General features: G+C 42.2%; 1 protein-coding gene and 1 long non-coding RNA gene across 3 annotated transcripts in view; both read left to right on the top strand.

The window, feature by feature from the left end:
* LOC142406288 (uncharacterized) overlaps positions 1 to 20,873 on the top strand; it is a 330,017-nt gene that overhangs the window by 89,102 nt on the left and 220,042 nt on the right. The gene's annotated exons all lie outside the window — the stretch shown is intronic.
* LOC142406282 (uncharacterized) lies at positions 158 to 7,559 on the top strand. 2 transcript variants are annotated; one of them, XR_012774533.1, is made up of 4 exons: positions 158 to 352; positions 2,002 to 2,105; positions 4,900 to 5,008; positions 5,692 to 7,559. It is a non-coding gene; the product is annotated as an uncharacterized LOC142406282 (long non-coding RNA). The 2 variants fall into 2 exon arrangements; XR_012774532.1 differs by lacking the exon at positions 4,900 to 5,008.

A 20,873-nucleotide genomic window follows, 5' to 3' on the forward strand; every position in this document is an offset into this window, starting at 1 on the left:
CTGGATGCTGCCTGTAGGACTCACATGCCTGGAATGCAAAAGTCCCTGAACGTAACCTATTTAGGAAGAGTCAAGAGGGGAAAGGGAATGGCAGGCTACGTAAAACGGGCTGTTATCTTCCTCTGAGTCACTGGACATCCTTTCCCTTCCCCTCTTCTCCTCCCCTGCTCCCCCCTGCGCAGTTTGCGCTCTGATTTCGGGGGAGTTATGGTCCGAGAACGTGGGGCTGGGAGAAAACAAGGGGGAGAGCGGAGCATGACGGCACAACCGGCTGCTTTGGTCCCAGCAGCTGGCAGATTTCCCTGGAGCGTGCACGCCTGCGGCTGTACAGCATGAAATGTCCTTCGCCCAGGTACTGGCATCGGATAGAAAATCATCCCAGCAGATGGGAGCTCCCGGCTGACACAGCTGCTTGGGGCTGGGCTCCGCGTTTCTGCACAGTGGAGAAGGGATGCACGGGCGATGGTTTTATCCTTAGCGAATGCTGAAACTTTGAGAAAAGAGTTTGTGTGTGTTGCTTGTCATTGTACATTCCTGTGTAGAAGAGTGGCTTTGATGGGGATCTCTTAGAAGGGGCTGCTGAAGTCTGGAGATGACATACATAGAAAAAAATCCACTCAAACCATTCCAGTGTTGTAAGGAAATGTCTTATAGTGACAAAATTAAAATCTGAGCCTGCAAGGTATTATGTGATGTGGCTGCGCATGGGAAAGAGTCTGGGTATGTCTTTTGCAGTCCCACGTTCCTGGCGTGATTCACATGAGGTCATGAAAATGGCACCGAAAGCTTTTCTGTGAGAAAAAAGGAGATGCTTCTAATTAGTTTTCACCAGAAATCACAAAATCACAGTAGCGGGTTTTTTTAATGCCTCCCTATACTGTATGCTGGAACAAAAAAGCCCATAAGATGCTGGAAGCTTCAATTTGAATGACATGCTGGGTCTCCCATTCTGCCAACGTTAAAATACTGTAGACTTTTCAAGACGTACTGAATTTTAAACAATTTAGCAGAACTGAATAGTATATCAGATTTAATCTTAGTGGATAGAAAAGAAATAATCGCAGAATTACATGCCATAATTAGACCATAAGTAGGTTATAACCAGAGTACTATGTGGAGATAGAATAAACTCTAAAACATATTCTGTAGTATACTAACAGGCTTGATTTTAAATAAGAAATAAGAAGTCCAAAAGCCTGATAATAGAAATAAAAAATCACAGGAATAAATTGATGCCCACAACAGCCAAAGACAATAGGAAAGAGTTTGGAAGCTTAGGAACAAAAAGAATATTGGCCATTGGGAGGAGAAATGGAAGAAGTGTCAATTATAATGGAGGAATAACAGAAGTGTTAAGCAAATACTTCTGTTATGTATTTGGGGAAAAGCCACGTGAATTAGTCATATTACATGCTGATCCTGATACCAAAACACTTTCCAGTCCAACAGTTTCTCAGAGGATGTTAAACAGCAGCTACTAAAGCTAGACATTTTAAAATCAGAAGGTCTAAATAATTTGCATCTGAGAGTTTTACAAGAGCTTGCTGAAGAGCTCTTTGGATGATTAATGGTACTTTTCAGTAAGTCTTGGAACAGTGCAAAGTTTTAGAGGACAGAGCAACAATTAAAGTTATACCATATTAAAAGAGGTAAAATTGCAGCCCAGGTAATTTTAAGCCTTTTACCTTTACACTGATCATGTAAAAAAACCCAGAATTGTTGATGAAAATCTCAGTTAATAAAGAATGGAGGAAGTTAACATAATCAATCCCAAACCCATAGTTTTCAGGGAGAATCTCTGAAACTAACCTGTCGGTTTGGTTTTTTTTTTAATATACTTACAAGTTGGTTGAAAAGCAAGTCTTGTAAAATGTTTGATTTAGTACTGGGTAACATTTTAATCAAGAAAAATATAATTTATTCCCTGGAGTGTACTAGCTGCATTAGATGCCATAATATCATAACAAATGGATCACCCCTGCTGAATATGTCTATTTTTAGTTGCTTGTAGTTCTGGGTCCTGTCTTCTTCAATTTTTCTAACTGAAGACCTGAAAGGAAATCATTGCAGAGAAGGTTTGCAACCAATGTGGAGATTGGGGAAGGGTAAGTAATAAAGACAGATGGCTACTAAAAAAGACGGGTCTTCTGAATCAAGCACACTGGTAAAGGTAATGTCACACTTCTGGGAAAACAGAAAATGAGCCTTGCTTATGAGACAGGTAGCTCTGACTTGTCAGAAGTAACTCTCCAAAGGATGCTGTCAGGCAAAGTAATCTCCTAAATAGCTCGGATCCTTCGGTGTACAAAGAGGGTATCATAGGTAAGTACAAGGGAGATCAGAAGGGGTGAAAGATTAGATCCTCTGGTGAAAGACTCATGGGGTTCAATCTGATTATTTTAATAAAAAGAGAGGTTAGAATTTAAGGTAAAACCTTAAGGTACTCTCGCTGCTTAGAATTGGTGGTTATGTTGCATGAAGGCTCCACTTAACCAATGCTAAGAGGTAGAGCTCTGGTATGGTATGGGACAAAACAAATGTGACACAACCTAAGGACTGTGAGCTGCAGCTTGACAGTTTTGGAGTAGAAATAGGGCTCAAATATTTTCAGAGAGTTGTGTTAACCATTTGAGCTATGTTACATGAATGTGGCACATTTCCTTGATGGACACTTTAAAAATCAGAATTTTTAAAAGAAGATGTGGTCTCATTCAAATAATTATTGTAGGGAAATTTTATGAGTTATTTTTATAGAGAAGATCAAAGCAGAAGAACATAACAAACCGCACTGGTGTAAGAAATACATTAATCTACTGAATGAATAGTTGAGTTTGTAATGCTGTCTGGGAGGCTGGGACTGATAGGGAAGAATTTGGGGAAAGGGATGAAAAGCTAAGGAGTCTGGGGCGGCAAAGAGAATATATCTATTCTGAGCTGGAGACCGGATGAAAGGTTTTGGGTCAACTGAGGTTACACTGAGTGTCAGTGACCACCAGAGTATGCTGTGAAGCTTTGAATGGACCCGTGCTTCCCACATTTTGCTAGTCCTCCCTTGTTCCGAGAAAATCTGCAAAGTGTGCTAGTCCAGTGCATGTCTGATCCCGTCTTGCTGCAATCCCGGTGGAACAGGTACATCTCATTCTTGCTCTGGTGTCTTCTTCCCTCATGTCACAAGGCAGAGCGCTGACTCTGAAGCCTTCATTCCCACAAACGGTACCTAACAGGGCTACTGATACCGTGTTACTTACCTTTTTCTCTCTCTTAAAAATCCAAGGTAGCAAACAATCAGTCAGCCTTTCCCCCATCCTAATCACTCACATAATTTTTACTGAAAGAACTGCACCTAAAGCTAACAATCAATTGCTCAAAATCGTGGAAATACTGGGAATAATTTTTCTCCCTTGAGTCTATGTGAAATGAGGCAACCTATATTAATTTGTCATTTCCCATGGAGCAGTACAGCGTTCAGGGCTGTATAGTCATGCCCAAGAGGTGGATCAGGGTTTTGCAAGGGACCTCTTGCCTGTAGGGCACCTGCTTCCCTGGCTGCAGAAGTTAGTGAACTGGAGTAATGCTACAGCTGACTGTAGGAAGTGAAAGGATAGTCCTGTGACTAGGGCAGCTGCATGCTGCTCTGAAGAGCTGCTTTCTGCCTTTGCCTTTGCTGCAGGAGACGTCCTGACTTAAGTCTTTTGCAATCCTCACGTGACTTGCAGTTTGTAATCTACACTGGCATGCAGCAAGAGGTAATAGAGTGATTTTCAGCTAAGCATCGGGCAGATACCTGTGAAATAAGTTAAGCTACAGAGTTGCATCTGTAAGGAAACAGTTGAAGACTGTCGCTTGGTTGAAGACTTGTCGCTTGGGACTGCTGTGACAGCCAACCAGGTAGTACTGAAGAACCTCTGTTGTAGGAGCATCCTGTCCTGTCAACAAGATAGAGCAGGTGGATTAATAGCTCTTTCTATGTGCTGTGATTTGATTTTTTTACTTTTTTTTTCTCTTCGGTGACATGACGAGGCTCTCCTCACGTGCATATGGGCATATGCTTGTATATGAAGAGGATTGCTTAAATAGAGTAGAACAGAATAGAATAGAATAGAATTGTTCCAGTTGGAAGGGACCTACAAAGATCATCTAGTCCAACTGTCTGACCAGTTCAGGGCTGACCAAAAGTTAAAGGATGTTATTAAGGACTTTGTCCAAATGCCTCAAACACTGACAGGCTTGGGGCATTGACCACCTCTCTAGGAAGCCTGTTCCAGTGTTTGACCACCCTCTCAGTAAAGAAATGTCCAGTCTGAACCTCCCCTGCCACAGCTTTGAACCATTCCCATGTGTCCTGTCACTGGATACCAGGGAGAAGAGATCAGCACCTCCCTCTCTGCTTCCCCTCCTCAGGAACCTGTAGAGAGCAACGAGGTCGCCCCTCAGCCTCCTTTTCTCCAAACTAGACAAGCCCAAAGTCCTTAGCCGCTCCTCACAGGACATTCCTTCCAGCCCTTTCACCAGCTTTGTTGCCCTCCTCTAGATGTGTTCAAGAACCTTCACATCCTTCTTAAATTGTGGGGCCCAGAACTGCACACAGGGCTCAAGGTGAGGCCACACCAGTGCTGAATACAGTGGGATCATCACCTCTTTTGACCGGCTGGTTATAGTGTGTTTGATGCACCCCAGGATGCGGTTTGCCCTCTTGGCTGCCAGGGCACACTGCTGACTCACACTGAGCCTGCTGTCGACCAGCACCCCCTGATCCCTTTCTGCAGGGCTGCTCTCCAGCCACTCCTCTCCCAATTTATAGTTGTGCCTGGCGTGACTCCATCCCAGGTGCAGAGTCTGGCATTTGGACTTGTTAAATTTCATCCCATTAATCATAGCCCAATGCTCCAATCTATCTAGATCCCTCTGCAAGGCCTCTTGTCCCTCAAGAGAGTCAGCAGCACCTCCCAGTTTGGTATCATCAGCAGACTTGCTAATGGTGCATTCAAGTCCTGCATCCAGATAGTTGGTAAATATGTTGAACAGAGCTGAGAACTGAATGCTGAGGAACACTGCTGGTGACCGGTTGCCATCCAGATGTAGCCCCATTCACTACCACCCTTTGAGTGAATTCCTTGTTTTGCTTTGCTTGCGTGCATGGCTTTTGCTTTACCTATTAAACTGTCTTTATCTCAGCCCACGAGTTTTCTCACTTTTCCTCTTCTGATTCTCTCCCCCTTCCCACCTGGGGGGAGTGAGCGAGCGGCTGCGTGGGGCTTGGTTGCTGGATGGGGTTAAACCACGACAGCAGCTCATGAGAAAATTGGAAGTAAGCTGGTAGGGACATATATTAAGATATTAATGAGAAAAGTAGAACCCTCCGGCTCTCTTTAAGAATCAAGGTGCCTTTATACTCCCAGTTGGCCTACAGGATGGCTTTTCACTGAGATGCCTGAGGCTTCAACAAGATGATAATCTAATCCCATAAATAATAGATTTGTTAATTATGTCTCCTTTCTTCCTTCTGTGATATAGTATCCAAATTGTTATCCAAGCCATTCTAAATAGGTTGATTATGTATTTCTATATCTTAGCTGTTTTATGACTTTTCTGTTTTTTACTTTGATCACCACACAAACATGGAACAATAATTTAAGAATCTTTTGGTTTTCTCCTATTAAGAGTTGTTTTCCTCCCCTATATGTTTCACAGATACTATCAGTGGATGCTATTCACAGTGAGGATACGACAGTGTGTCCTGGGAGTCATTCTGGCACCCCAGGAGATGAGGTCGTGCCAAGAAATGCAGCCATGGATGAAAGTGGAGACAGGAAATGATTTGCCCACAGCTCCCATAAGACCGTGTTACAACAGCTCAAAGTGGCTTTTTTATATATGTTTTGGATTTCATATACTTACTAATTTTTTTGTTTTGACAGAGTGTTCGCTTGCCCAACCTGTTTTTCTAATGCTTTCTTTTATGATTAAAATGCCCCTTTTGTGTAAATGTTAATTTAGTCACAACCCCCAGACTTTCCACTGAAATCAGCTGCCTATTGGAAAAAGGGAAGGGAACACTGAAAAAACCTAACTGCAGAACCAGCTCCTTGTTACAAAACTACAAGTCCAGAATAGTAACTTAGAAATGTTTTCTCTGGGCTTTTCAGGCAAACCAACCACTTCTTAGGAACTGGGAAATTCTCCCAGGTGCCACAAGATCGAGGTGCTGAAGTTTCATGCCACGGGACAAAGAGGTGCTTGGACAATACAGCAGGAGGTTCCTGCTGTGCACCTATATGAAGAATAATCAGCAAATTGAAACTGCTTTGGAGATTATTTAGACAGGTCTATGCTGTGCCCTGCAATGCTGAGTTTATAGAAGAGCCTGGCCAGAAAAGCACTCTACACCCAGATAGCATAACAAAAGTGACACCCAGGATAGTAAAACAAATATTTAATTTCTTCATCTTCCCATATCCATCTCAGACATCCAGCTAACTCTAATAATACTTTACACTATAATACTTTACAAATACGAGTATTCTAAATTAATGTGTGTGTTTTGGTAGATACTTGTGGGTTCATTTTTCACTCTCTGCCCACTGACGGCTTTCCGGCTACGGGACATAGTATTGGGAGATGGCTTTTTGCATGCTGTAAATGTATCAAACCTAAAAGCCAAAGTAGCTTTTGAAACACTAATAATATCACTCTGTGCTTATATTACCCTTTACATCTTCAGAGCCTTTTACAAACAGCCATGGATGAAGTATGGTAATAGCTTTATTGTATTGTAAACCTGCTTTGCTATTCCTCCAGCTGCTTCAGCAGGTCTCATCCTGGTGCCTGTGAGAACAACACACTGATGCTTCAGATGACTAACCACTGAAACTGGGCTGCGGAGAGTTACGGTTTTCCCTGTATCTCCCCCAAAAGGCAGGTTAGACATTGCATATTAAAATTTTGGAAGGACTCTGCCAGCCGATGGGGGCTCAACATGGTGAGATGATGCATACCCAAGGGGCCCCCTCCGCCACCTACTCTCACCTGTGCTTGGACTATAAGGTCTTCGGGTGCCAGCCAGCATCTTCCAGCTTGGCAGAGTGTCCAGGGCGGTCTTGGTGCACAGCTTGGAGCTCGTAGGAGTGTAAACACGAGTTACTATAAATTGCCATCAAGGAAGACTTTTCCAGATGCTAATAGTGGCAAAAATCATAGCGCCTTACACAGCAGGAGACACCTGCATGGTTTGGACCCCACTTTGGGGCTCAGCTGTTCACCATCCCCTTGCCCTCGGTCTGCAAATGTGTCCCCCACTCCCGTTGTCCAAACCATAGACGGGGGAGGCAAAGGTCAGCTGGAGCGGGGGAGAAGCAAGTGGGGTGGGAAATGCACAGCAACCCTTCAATTCCCCAAGGGCTCCCTTCCGAAAGGGGAGGCTGAGATCCGCCTCTGAGCACAGTTCCCTGGGCTGTGTCCTCCTCCCACCTGCAGAAGTGCCTGCTCACAGGGGATGGGAACTGATTTCAGCTGCTTCCTCCTCCTGAGGTCCAGGAGGTGCCCCCAGGACGTGTCCCCGCCGGCACCCCAGGTCCTGGGGCTACTGCCACCGGCCCCGGCAGGGGCTGTGCCCCGCAGCAGCCGCTGCAGGCTGCTCTGTACCACACGAGCACGACGGCGAGGCCGCTGCATTCGCATCGCCGAAAGTAAACTGGATGTCAAGTACATTTCCCATCTGGCATCTATTAAAATAATGTGTGTGTGTGTGTGTGCCTGTGCGCGCGCACCTATGTGTGTGTATGAAATGTGGACACGCTCTCTAATTTCAAATATAGAACAAAATGTATGTTTTAAATTATGTTTTAATTTTTGCTCTTTTGTTAACTGGAAAAACCCTTTATTTTCGAGTTTGTGCAAACTATTTTACTTAACATATTATCTGTAACAGATTGCATAAGCATGACTGTTATCTGCGTTAGTCATCGCTTTAGACCATGGAATATAACTCATGGCAGTCTGGATTTAATGAATGTTTGAATTAACCTGTACCTAATTTCTTGTGTTTTAAAACCTAAATCTCATTGAAAGCTGAGCTTTGTTTACTTCCCAAAATTGATCTGAGGGCCATTTGGAACACTTAGTGTATTCTAAAATGTGATCGTATCAACAATACACGCTCGAGTTTGTTTTAAAGTGAGTTTTTCTTTCCTAGTTTACATAAATCATTTTAAAAAATCATTCACTTTTTTGGATCATAATGTACTCACTTGGATTTTAGACCTACATAGCTCACAGGCCAATTTTTCAAACAGGATTCTAAAGCTATTTGTGGATTACTTTCTGTTTGCTACTTGTAATCTGCATTCCTGAGGCAAGCATGCTAAAATGAGTGAGGATTTTCATTGAGCTAAGTGATTATACTAAATAGGGCAATTTTGGGTGCTCTTAGCTTCTGTGTTTAAAAAGACAATGCAGAAGAAACCAACACCACATTTTCTGTTAAACCACAGAGGGCACTGTTTGTTCTTAATATAGAATGACCCTATTACATAGACTCATGTCACTCTTCATTAAGCAATTAACGTTAAGAGCTTAAATTTAGCAATTTTTTCCTTTTTTCCTTCTTTGATTTAAAAATTAACCAGGTGTGTTATACTGGTGGACACTCTCATGTTCTTTCAGTGTTTGGTACCAAATATTACCTTGGAGTGTCCCTCCTCTTCTTCCTGCTTCACCACACTACATGGAGTCAGGTAGTTTCTTTTACAGCAATGGGTCTGGAGATGTAGCACAAGAAACTGCCTCATGATGGTTTTATGGTTAATTAGCATTCTGCATTTTAACTTGCTTTTTTGGGTTAAGATATTGAAGAAAGGGAGGCAGGGCAGCACTGGCAACAACTGGAGTTCTCGCTCTTGATATTTTTCCTCTGGCGCTTTCAACCAGGATGCAGTAGAAGAAATATCGCAACTGAGTTATGTGAGATTGAAAGTCAATTGGCCATGCCAATTTTGCAATTATTGTTTATTTACCTACTACTTGAAACATTCTGAACAAAACATGATGACATTTTCAGTTTTCTCAAAAGAAAAAATCTTCCAAAAAACCTGACACAGAAAAAGCAATAGCAAAATTTACAGGGTATGATAAAAATAAAGATTGCATTTTTTTAATTCCATGGGTTTTTTTGTTCCTGTAAAAAATGATGAAAAAATATCAGAATTCCATGCAAGACAAATTTGGGACTTGTCTTGTCTTGCAGTTGCGTTGATACAGTGGCCCTCGATCATAGTGCAGAGCATCACACACAGCCAATATAAACTGTTTATAACATAAAAATCCTAATAGATTAAAGGAAAGAAATAAAAAGTAGAAACTGAGTAAACTGTGAACATCAGATTAGCAGAAAGATTCTTGCTCGCTTGTGCTTGTGTTAACTGTTGTGCAAGTTTGGGACATCTCAGAAGCTCATGAAGTATTACTGATTTTACTGTTGGTTCAATCAAAGGTGTGTGAGTCCTTATTTTAGCAGTTCCTCTTTCCCTCTAGCAGTGATCCTTATGAACTTTGCTGGTTAATTTAATTTCTTGTTCGCTTGAGGCCTGGATAACTTCTGGGATTGTTTTTTTCCATTTCACTTCCCCAACCTGTGTACAAGGCTGGTGCCAAGATCCATGAGGTGCTTTGCAGCTCTTGATGCAGCACTGCATGGTCTTAGCCAGACATAGCAGGTTTCGTTTTCTCAGCGCCTGGCCAAAGAAGGACCCAGATGAGTTAGGGCACACATGGTACTACTAGGTAGTTGCAAGCACTTGGAAAGGATTGCAGGAATTACGGATGTCTCTGGAAAACAGGTTTGCCCAGGATCCCCTGATGGGGTTTGGACAACCTGTGAGTTGGTCACAGCTCTCAAGCTTGTAGGTGGTCGTACAGCACAAAAACTTCGGGTCTTATTTGTTGAAGGGGGAATAAGGGCTTATTACTGTTTATCGCTCTGGTTGACACCACTGTTTCTCTTTGCAGAACTGTAAAATAACTGAGGTTGGGAAGGACCTCAGGAGGTCCCTAGTCGAGCCTCCTGCTCCAAGTGGGGTTTCCTATGGGGCCAGAGGATGTTGTTCAGGTCTTTACCCATTTGGGCTTGAAAACTTCCAAGGATGGAGACTGTACAGCCTCTCTGGGCAACTTATTACAATGCTAAATTTTCTGAGGGTGAATTTTTTTCCTTATATTCAGGTTGAATCCTTTTTGTTCCTATTTACACCTGTTGTCTCTAGTCTTCCCGAGATGTCCCAGGATAGACCCTTGAGGAGCTCCTCTTCTCACCAGCCACTATGCAGGGTACTACCCAGTAACCACGACCGTTCAAAATGGACAATCCAGCCAGTTTTTCCTCCATCTTGTAGTCCAGCTATCAGGACTGTAAAGACTCACCTTGGACATAAGGATGCTGTAGGAGACCATGTTGAAAGTGTTGCTAAAGGAAGCCTTTCCTCCATTGGGAAATGACTCATGAGAAGGGTGCTGTTTTGGGGGCTACATTTAAAGGGACAATTTGTAAGACAGCTAATGGAGACTGTCCAAAGAAATGGAAATTACTCTGCTGGTTTGTAGGGTTTTTCCTTTTAAAAAATGAGACAGTGTGTTGAAATTCCCTCCTGAGAGCAGTTCAATCAACTCATCCCTTGCTACAAGGTGAAGGATGATAAATTTTTGGAGGTTTCTTTTGAAGTATGCAGTAGTGAGGCCTGAACTCTTTTTAAAGTAACCTGAATATGAGATTGTCCATCCCAGCAAACAGGCCAACTCTGCTGCACATCTGGAGTGTTACTTTCCTGGAAGGCACTGCTAGCGACGAGGGCTTTATCCTGCAGGTGAGGTCACATGCTTGTGTATGTGTTTTAGGATTGGGTCTGCATTACCACGGGATAGTTATAAAAACATGTAGAGAGTTCTGCAGAAGAATATGATTTTTCAAAATGGTTTTCATGTACTTCTTTGCCTGTCTGATTTTCAAAAACTGGAAACATAATCTGGGAAATAGGGCCACAAAGTCATTACAAAAGCCCTGCACAGCACAACTCTTGCTGTTTTTGGCTTTTCTTTCTCCTCCATATGCCAATTCATTCCTAGCTATGCTTATCAAGGGATCATAAGCATTTTCCATCTCATTTAATTTTTGAACCTGGAATTCAGTATTCTGCAACATAGAATATTGGAACTGCTTTAATTTGCTGAGTTTAGGCATATCCTGAATATCTAAATATTATTAAACATAAGGTTCCTTTGATTTTTCCTTTTAAGTGACATAGAATGAATTCGTAGAAGAGAAAGCAGTACTTAAGTTATCCATAATGCATCTGTTTATGTTTCCAACTGGTGCACTTTATCACCAAGTCATTGGTTTATATTATAAAATGATGGTTGTGTAATAAGTAGTTAGCAGAAACCACAGGCACGTCTTTGAAATAACACTAATGGCCATTTTTGATGAAATATATGAGACTTTGTGAAAATGATTTGATGAAGAAATGTATTTTCTTTACTTCCTGTTAACAGTGAGCATGTTGAAGCCCTTTAATCTCTGCTGCACAACTAAACATTTTTTTTTCTTATTTGGGATTAGTTTGAACTAGCAAGCACCATTTAATAATCAAGAAGCTTTAAAGCAAGTGAATTTGATCAGGGAAGCACTAATTAACAGTACAAAGTGAAAAAAAAAAGTCCACGTGTAATGGTTTCAAATAGAAATACAATTAGCTGGTAACCTTGGGAATTAGTCATTCTGCCTCTTTCTATACGCATCTAGTTTATGGTACTGAGGATCCTTTTCTGCTAGCTGAGTTTGTATATGTAAGAATCAATAAATAATAGTAAATTATAAAGCATGCTGGAAGGCCCAAGCATGATGACATTTTTAAGACTAAGATTTGTTCTGAAGGGATTAAATCTCTGGGTTTATACGAAAGGTGCAGCCAGTCCTTAGCAATTTACAACACTGCACATTGGATAAGTTTTCTGGCATTTCACATGTAAATCTTCCAGCGAGGTTCTAAGCTAAAATTAGATGTAAGTTGGATCCGTAGTTAAAGATGTGATCCTTGGACAAGTTTAGTGTTTATGTCTGTTAAATGCTCTTGCTTAAAAAAGAGACTTCCTCTATAGTTCAGCTGTAATGCATTGTGCAAGATGATATTTTGCACAGGATACATTTGAAAAAATAATTTATGCTTAAGTTTTTACGCACTGTTGTATTTAACTGCTGTTACAAGCAGTTTTGCTGATGCTACATATTTTCAATCTTGTTCTCAGAAAATTTTACTAAACTTTGACTACTTTTTCATGGTTTTTTTCCCACCCAAATGAAGATTACTTGCATAATGCAGGGGGAGGGTTGTTTTGGGAAAGTTCTCACCAAACTTTTTCAGCTTTAAGAAATCACTTCATTAAAATATTTGCTTGTTCATATTTTTGACATTTTGGGAGAAGAACCCCCTTAATTCAGAGTCCCACCAGGCTTTGGTATCAGGACTAGAAATATGGCCTTTGTTTCATGACTGTACTCTTTGTTATCTTCATGACATAAAATTTGGTTATATTACAAAGTTTTGAAAAAACCCAGGTTTGTATAAGCTTAGCAGAGACTTCTTTGACATCAAGAGCTAAAAAATAATTTTTGACTGGACATACCTTGATTTGGCTAAGTTTCAGCCGCCCTGCCCAGGGCAGGGCACACAGGAGGCTGAGGGGTTGGAAGTTGGACAGGGAGTCTGGATGAAGAGCTGGGCAGCAGGACCTGAGCTTGTCAGGTCAAGGGGACAGGAGCCATGAGCACTGCAGGGAGAGCCTGGGGCAGAGGGAGAGTGGGAAGTGGTGGTAGAGCATGGATGGGGCACTGGGGGTGGCAGGAGAAACCAGAAAGAGAGAGCTTGGGATGGATGTTGGGAAAAGGGATGAAGAGTCAAGGGTGGAGAAGAGACAGGAGCAGGCCAGGACAGGTATGAGGGAGCAGAGAAGGACAAGACAAGCTTGGAGCTGAAGGACAGAAAAGTCCACACCAGCTAAAATCCTCCTATGAGAGACAAAATAGAGGCAAAGATCCTGAGACTGGGGTTTTTTTCCATGAGTTTTTTCACTTCTAGTTTCATAGGTTTGAAACCATTCTTCAAGCAACATCATCAAGACTGCAAAATGAAGCACTGAATAGCCAGTATTAAATGCAAATATTAAGGTCACATAGCCTTTATTTGGCCCCCTTTTTTTCCATATACAGATCCAAATTACTTGCTCAAATTATCTGTTTTCCACAGAGCCGATGCTTCTTTCTGCACACACAGTAAGTGTAAACCCTTAATTACTGGGCAGCTATTAACGCTGCTGCATCCCTTCAATGCTCAGTGAGTGTGTCCCACACCTGATATGCTGCACCCCGTTCAACCCCAGCCCTGATGACAGGCAGATTCATTAATGTGGGTTTGTTTTCTAGGGATGGTAATGGGTGTGATATAGATGTATTTCTTCATATTAATCACTGCATCACAAAACCAGTGGATTTTGTGATATGGAGGGGATATTAACCCAGTTGTAGAAGTGGGCTGATAAAATATTTAGGAACTGAGACCAGAAGTGATTATTTATATTGGTCACCCCTTCTGTGAAGGCAAAGGTCTGCAGAGTACCTAACATTAGATGGACTTAGCTCCCAGGGACACATATCTGGGAATGCTTAGGAGTCAAGTGCCAAGATCTTCTGCCAGGCATTCAGCAAACGAAATCTTTGCAATTAGTGACCACATGTGAAATGTCTGGCTTTGAGCTGGTATCCAAGTTTTCAGAAGTTGCAGGCATGAACTTCTCCGTTCTCCTTCTGCAGCTTCCTGCCTCATTCAATTTTTAATGTTTTCAAGGAAAGAAGAAGTCCTACACATAACAGTCTTCCTTTCATAATTTGGATCCATTTCTAAAACATGTTTGCCCTGTGAATTGAACGGGATAGGGATCCTGTGGTAAAATACTCATATCTAATAAAAAAGAGTAAAATGCTAGTTAAATGTTAGTTATGCAGGCAAACTTAATTTCCATGTTTCCTGACTGCTGAATGCTTCACTACTTTAGTTTATTTTTAGCCAAATTAACCAGATTTCAGAGAAACAGCAGCTTCCTACAAGTTTTGTGAAGGCATTTCATTTGAGATGAATGGCTCAGATAGATGCTCCCGCTGCAGGAAAGCCTAGAAGACCCGGGCTGCCCAAAAGGCACGTGCAGCCTGCCCAGATCGTCAGCCCCTGCTGTTTCTTGGTCTCTGGGCTGTCCCCCACAGCAGAGACGGAGGCTGAGATTATTTTGGTGGGGAGGAAGGGTAAACAAGGGACAAAGGACACAAGGCTGTAGAAAAACAGACTCATTAATTCGGTTGCCAGTGGAGCACTGTGCGTGTAATGACGACTTAAGCTACAAAATCCTTAGGGTCTTAGAGGTGACTCTGCCATTCACAGCCTTACATCTGCAGATAATGTGTATATAGTACTTTTGGGAGGGACACTGCTAGAGGTTTCTCTTGCTTGGCTCATACGATCCCACTGTGTTCAGAGAAATGATGCAGGAGGACAGTCAAAAGTTTAGACACTGAGATTCAGGGCTCTCCATCCTATCACACACTTCATAGACAATAATAAAGGTCAGAATTACCAGCAAGCCCCAGCCACTTTACACTCTTCAGGTGTGACCAATCTAATTCAAAGCCACATCAACTTTTTGGCCAGGTCTGGAAGTTTTGTGTGCCTTTAATGCAGTAGTTAACCTGCTTGTAAGAAAGAAATTAAGCAAAAAAGGTTTTAAATCAGAATTTTTACAGTTAAAGCATCCACGGAACACTAAGTCTATCTTCAGGAGCATCAGGAGGTGAAAAATGCATAAAGTGTCTTTAAAAATAATTTCAATCTAATCTGGAACCAGGCCATTAAAATCTTTCTATCATAACTACATAATTATTTTATCACATTATTACACCTTATTATGTAGAGTGCTTAAGGATCTTGACCATGCATTTCTTACCTGAATGAATTTGACTTTTTTTCCTAAGTATAATCTTAACTCTGTTTTCTTCTTAATTTTTTACCTATGAAATTCATGGTTGATATTTTTAATTTTTCTCCAGTTAATAAGAGAATCCAGCCTAATCTTTCTGCTCTCAAGGAGTACGATGAGAGGAGCATTAGGCTTATTAAAATGCTTTCTAGGAAAGATGAAATTCAGGATCTCTTGGATCTTGTTATGGACCAGGAAATAATAGGAATAATAAACCCAAGATGGATATTATATTTTTAAGCAGGGTTGCACTGACAGTGTTTCCATGTGTAGCCTTTGGACTATATGATCTGCTCAGCATGGCCTAATGGCAACAGGAGTTTTGCTGTTTGACTTCCTTGCGTCCAGGGATTTTGCCCCACGTAATGAAGCATTTGTTATCCATAACGACTTCATTAGTGTGAAGATTCACATGGAGGAGTTATAGGGACCTCCCTTCAGAAAGCTGCCATTGGTGAGGTGGATGTTGAATATCCTCAGGGGAAAGAGCTTCACATTGAGAGAATCTCATCCGTGAGAATATGATGCGGATGCTCCCTGGGGTGTCTACGCTTGCATGAATAGGAAGGATTAAAGGTTCAGGCTTATAGCCCATTTGTCATGAAATCCTCTAATGATGACAGAAACTGTAGACTAGCCTCATATAGAATATCTATAAAGAGCAGAGTGAAAAGGATATAGTGAGGCAATGGTGCATGGCCCTAATTTTAGAAGTATTGAAACAGGGAGAATTCAAGGAGTTTACAACAGTAACAGAATATTTGGGTTCGGTTTCCCTTCCTCCTGCCAGTGCAAAACCCAAGCACTAAAGTCTGTGTCTTGAAAAGCCCCTATGAGCATCTGGATATACTTGCCCTCCCTCTGTGTCCCCAGCACCCTCTAGGAAATACAAGAACGTTAGTCCAAAACCCTAAAATAGCTCAAAAGCCACAATATGTAACGGGAAGAAAGCAAGAGAGCACTAATGCCCAGCAGCAGCCAGGATGCAGCTGGTGAGAGCACGGTGATGCTCCGGCCTGTCTGCCTTCGGCAGGATGGGGTAGCAGTGCCGGGGATTGCCAAGGCGCCTACCAAGGGTGCCCGTCTGTTGGTAACCTGGGATCTACTCAGGTCCCCGGCTTGACACTGATCCCGAGGTGTGCTGAGGCTGTGGGCCTCCTCGGATGGTCCAGGACTGGCACAGTCAGCTGCTCTGTTTCATTTCAGATGGAAATGTTTTGATTTTTCCCTTGCTGAAAAAATGTTGGAAATTCCAAATGTGCATTTCATATTTCAGCTGGAACTCAATGTCCCACAAAATGGAAATTCCCTCTCTTTGTCTAGCTGCAGCCTGGAAGAAGGGGCCTTTGATGAGATGCACAAGAGGGGTGTAGCCTGATATTCAGAGGAGAAAATGGGTGTGAGGCTCCGGGGCTATGGCTCTTCTGTACAAATAGAGGTGTATTTCCTAAACTGAACATTTCGTGTTTTAGCCAATAAAAATATGCTCTTTGCATCTTTTTGGTGAATACCTGGAAGTTTTCAAAGGGATATCTATACCAACCAGGTTTAGTTACAGGTCTGCAAAACATGAGTGGCAGGCAGGGGTGAGGGAGGGAAAGCAAGGTGTTTTAGGACACAAAGCAGCCCTCCTCTGCCAGGATACCTGTTTAAAGTATAAGCTCATATGAGCAAGGATAATCTTTTTCTGTATGTAGTGTGGTGTCCGGTGAGCTGTTACAAATCAGTAATAATCTCTGTATGCTGGCTTGCCAGGCACAGCTTTTTTACACCAAATTTTTCCTTGTGAAATCATAGCATGGTGTTACGTGTCTCTATCCTGGTGTTGCAGTGAAGTGTTACCTGCTGCCCATGAGGGAGACTGGTTACAAGGCATGGACATTATCTGCACACAACTGCGATGTGAGCAAATGTGAGGAGTAACCCCGTGAGAATCAGTCTGGTAAAAAAGAAAAAACCCCACCAATTTGCCAAGAAGATTAAGCACAACGGCTGAGACAGGGCTCATGGGTATTTGTCAGATTATTTACCAGGACAGGAGGCATACCTTATTTCTTGTGTTCTCAGATAACTCATGTGCTCTCAAAAATACGACCCTGCAGGTACAAAAAATTTTAAGTGCCTTGTTTAAAAATGTCTGAAGGAAGTTCCTGAACAGAAAGTGTAAAATGTTTGTTCGGTGTAAGCTTTTCACTGTTGTAGTTTTTCCTGTTTACCCTAGCAGATGTCTTGTTGTTTCCAAAATCTCAGAACAGGAAATGCCTCCATTAACTTAATTTAGATAGTTTAATTTCAGTGATACCCACTGCACTTTGCATTTTGTAGTTTGCAGTTAGGAAGCAACATCTGGACTTGTCCCAGTGAAAATGGGATTTCCCGCTGTTAATACATTTATTGTATTTCCTTAGATAAATATTGTTTTATTATAGAAAGGAATCATGTTATTAATCTTCACTGTGTGTCTGGACTGTTGACTCAGACATGGAAAACAAGGTCATTTCCAAACACTTGAGGTACCTAAGCCCAGAAGTTGCTGTGTTAAGTGGCATCGATGCATTGGCTTTGAGTGACTTATAGTCATTTATATGTTCATGGGTCTGCAGGAGAAATGGAGCTTAGAGCACAATCTCTCAGCCTCATCTTTTACATCACTGGGAATCTAAATCTCTCCGGCTTACCATTGAAGTATGGTGCCTGTGGGTTTGCTGACTTGAAACACAGCTATTTAGTGAAACATACTGGAAATATGGCCAATCCAAAGCATTCTATGATTCTATGAAATCAGATTGTTACTTGCACGATTACTTGCTAGTCGTGTTTTCCTAAGCAGATCGTCAGCGCTCTCCATGAGCAGACGGCTATTTAAGCAGCTATCCTGCCTGGTTTTAGGGGACTGGATTTGATGCATTTGTAAGGTTCGCTCTGTAATGTAACCCAGTCCTCAGAAGTTTTACTTTTTTGCAGTCACAGTCGATTAAAGCTGACCTGGCAAGGGACCAGAAAGCCTTTGGGAGGATTAGTGGTTATTAGTGTCATTGCCTCTTCTACTGTAAAAGCGGTGGCTGTGTTATGAGCGGTCGAGCAGGCATCGTCCCGGCACAGCTCGCCCCTCGGAGCACAGCGGGGAGAGGGAAGCTGCGAGCTGCCATCGGCAGGGCTGCCCGGCTGCCGGTGGAGCCTCGTGCCACCGCCGGCCTCCGCTCCCTGTGTGCGAAAGAGCCCAGCTGTTTGTTAGTAAACACCGAGGAGCCCCTTCGCAGGCGAGGGGCTTGGCGCTGGTCCTGGCCACCGGCCGAGCGCTGCGGCGTTGGGGCTGGGCGGGCGGCCGTCGGGCCGGCTGCCGTCCCCCTCCGGGTGTCCCAGCTCACCTGGGTGGCAGCGGGAGGCAGGGAAATCACTCAGCACCCGGGTCTGTAGCGCTTTGTCTCCCTTTCTTCTCTTTCTGCTTTGTACGCTGCAGCAGAGAGGTGGCTGGCACTGAACTTTTTACCTTCGAGGCTAAGTATTTTGTGTGCTGGAGAAAATGGCCATTAAAATGATTTGTGAAATAAATACTATCACTAGGGCAGGTGTTGGACCTGTAAACAGTTAATTGCCAGAGCTCTGCAGATGTCGACTATTTCTTTTGAGATGTCTGCCAGCTAATATTATCTGATAGCAGCTCATTCAGTTGATGAATCTGTCATTTTGCAATTTAGCTACCAGAATGTGTGCTGGGTCGATCAGCTTGCATGCCTGTATTTAGAAGAGCTTCACAGTCTGCAATCATCTGGAGACATTCAAGGTATAATGCAATTAATATTTTACAATCATCATCCTGACAAGAAAGAAACTTATAGTAGAAAAATCAAAACGTTGATTTTCTGTGCCTTTGTGACTCATGCTAAAGTTGTTTTTAAATAAAAGCCCGGTCCAGCCCAAGGGTCAGCAAACAGCAGAAGATGGGGCACATTGTTCAGATGAGATTTAGCCAATGCTTGTTTGTAGAAACTTGGTGAAATCATATTTGTGTTCAATGTCTGTGTTCAGCACTTTTCAGCTGGTTCATGCTTTGATAATTGCTGCAGAAGCTTGCTTCAGCTAAACCAATTGTGCTATAAAAGACATACTTGATACTTGAAAGTGGATCCACGATTAACAATGAGAAGAAATAGGGGAGTATGTTTGAAAAAGGCAGGATTTGCGCCTACTTTTGTACTGATCTGCATTTTGCGCTATTCAGCTGAAAAGTGTTTTGTAATTGAAAAGCGTAACAATACTTGTGAGCTGGTCCATGGAATATTGTTTTTCCTGTTGATCACATTCAAGTCGATCTTAACAACCTCCATAATAATTTCAGCTATGTTTAGTATTTTTGCTGTTCGGTAGAACAAAAGATGATTCGTACCTGAGGAGTGCATTCACTCAACAAGCCTAGAAAGAAACCGTGGAATTCGAATGGGAAGTTTTTTTGCTTATATTAGGCAAAAAAAGAGAAAAATGTTGTTTTAGAAAGGCATTAGCACCGTGGAGTTGCATTTGAGTCGTAATCTTAAAAAGGCCCTCGCTAAAGCAGATAGATAACTAATTTGCTATGTAGTCGGGCTGCTCGGGTTACCCCCTTGATGTTTTGGGCTGTGGGGACCCTCCTTCAGGACTTTGTTGCTCTTGGTGGCCACAGCCGTGGGGCTGCGGATGAATAGGATGGAGTGGCAGGAGGGTAAATGTGAGAGCTTTGTGTTTTTAGACAGTTCTTTTGCTTCTAGGAAAGTTAATTAGGAAGTGAAACCTTAAGCAGTTGACAGTGTGCATTGTTGGCTGCTAGTGCTCTGTGACAAATACCACTGAAAGGTACTTCACTTTCTTTTGTAAACAGAAAGGTAAGGAATTTGCACAAAAATGTATTGGTGAAGATCTGCTTTTCATCATGGCCTAACCACATAGTAAACAACAGAAATAACTTGTTTTAATAAAGTACGGTGTTGAAACATTTATCAGCAAGCTCTTTCTCTCCATTTCAAAGGTATGTTTAGGTAAGAGGAACTGTTGCCTTGAAGAAACTCAATCTGAAATTTTGTTATAACATTTTCTTCAGGTCAAGGTCAGGAAACTTAAGGAAAAGTTTGACTTTTGGGCCATCATACAATTATGCCTGAGTTGATTAATACAGTATGCTGAAACAGCCATCTAAGAATTTCTTAATATTTTAAATGTATCCCAAATAGTAGTTACTCACATAAAATTATTCTAGTAGTCACATTATAAAAAAAGCATGACTTCATTTTTATTGTCTTTTTTTTTTGCATGTAACCATGCACAGTTATGAGTTAAGTATAATAATCCATGTATTTTAATTTCTCTATATAACAATAAAAAGATTAACATACCTTTCTCTTATGGGCTCGGTTCCCTTGAGTGGCACCAATATAAGTCTCTGGAGAATTAATAAACTAGGCCTGGGGACTTCAGAGTTAAAGCCTGTTAAAACAGTTCTACGTAGTGTTTCAGTTGAACTAGACTTTAGTAGTGTACTTGTGAAACCAACTGGAGAACAGTACGGAGGTGGCTTAAACCCACGGTAGATGCCCATTTCAGAATAAAGGTAGCTGTGTTTTGCCCCAGCACTGCCAACCTCTGCAGGTGGAGCAGCTCTGCACTCTTCTCCTCTCACAGGCTTTCACAGCATGAGCAATACAGATAACACAGCAGAATATTAAGTATATGAAGACTATATAAAGGGTATGGCATTTGTGGAAATAAGATTTGCAGCTCAACAAGCAGTCACAACAGATGGCTGCTCCAAGGGGCTAGAAAATAGGGAGGAGGGA

Source organism: Mycteria americana, chromosome 2 (assembly GCF_035582795.1).
Source record: "Mycteria americana isolate JAX WOST 10 ecotype Jacksonville Zoo and Gardens chromosome 2, USCA_MyAme_1.0, whole genome shotgun sequence".
Lineage (NCBI taxonomy): Eukaryota > Metazoa > Chordata > Aves > Ciconiiformes > Ciconiidae > Mycteria > Mycteria americana.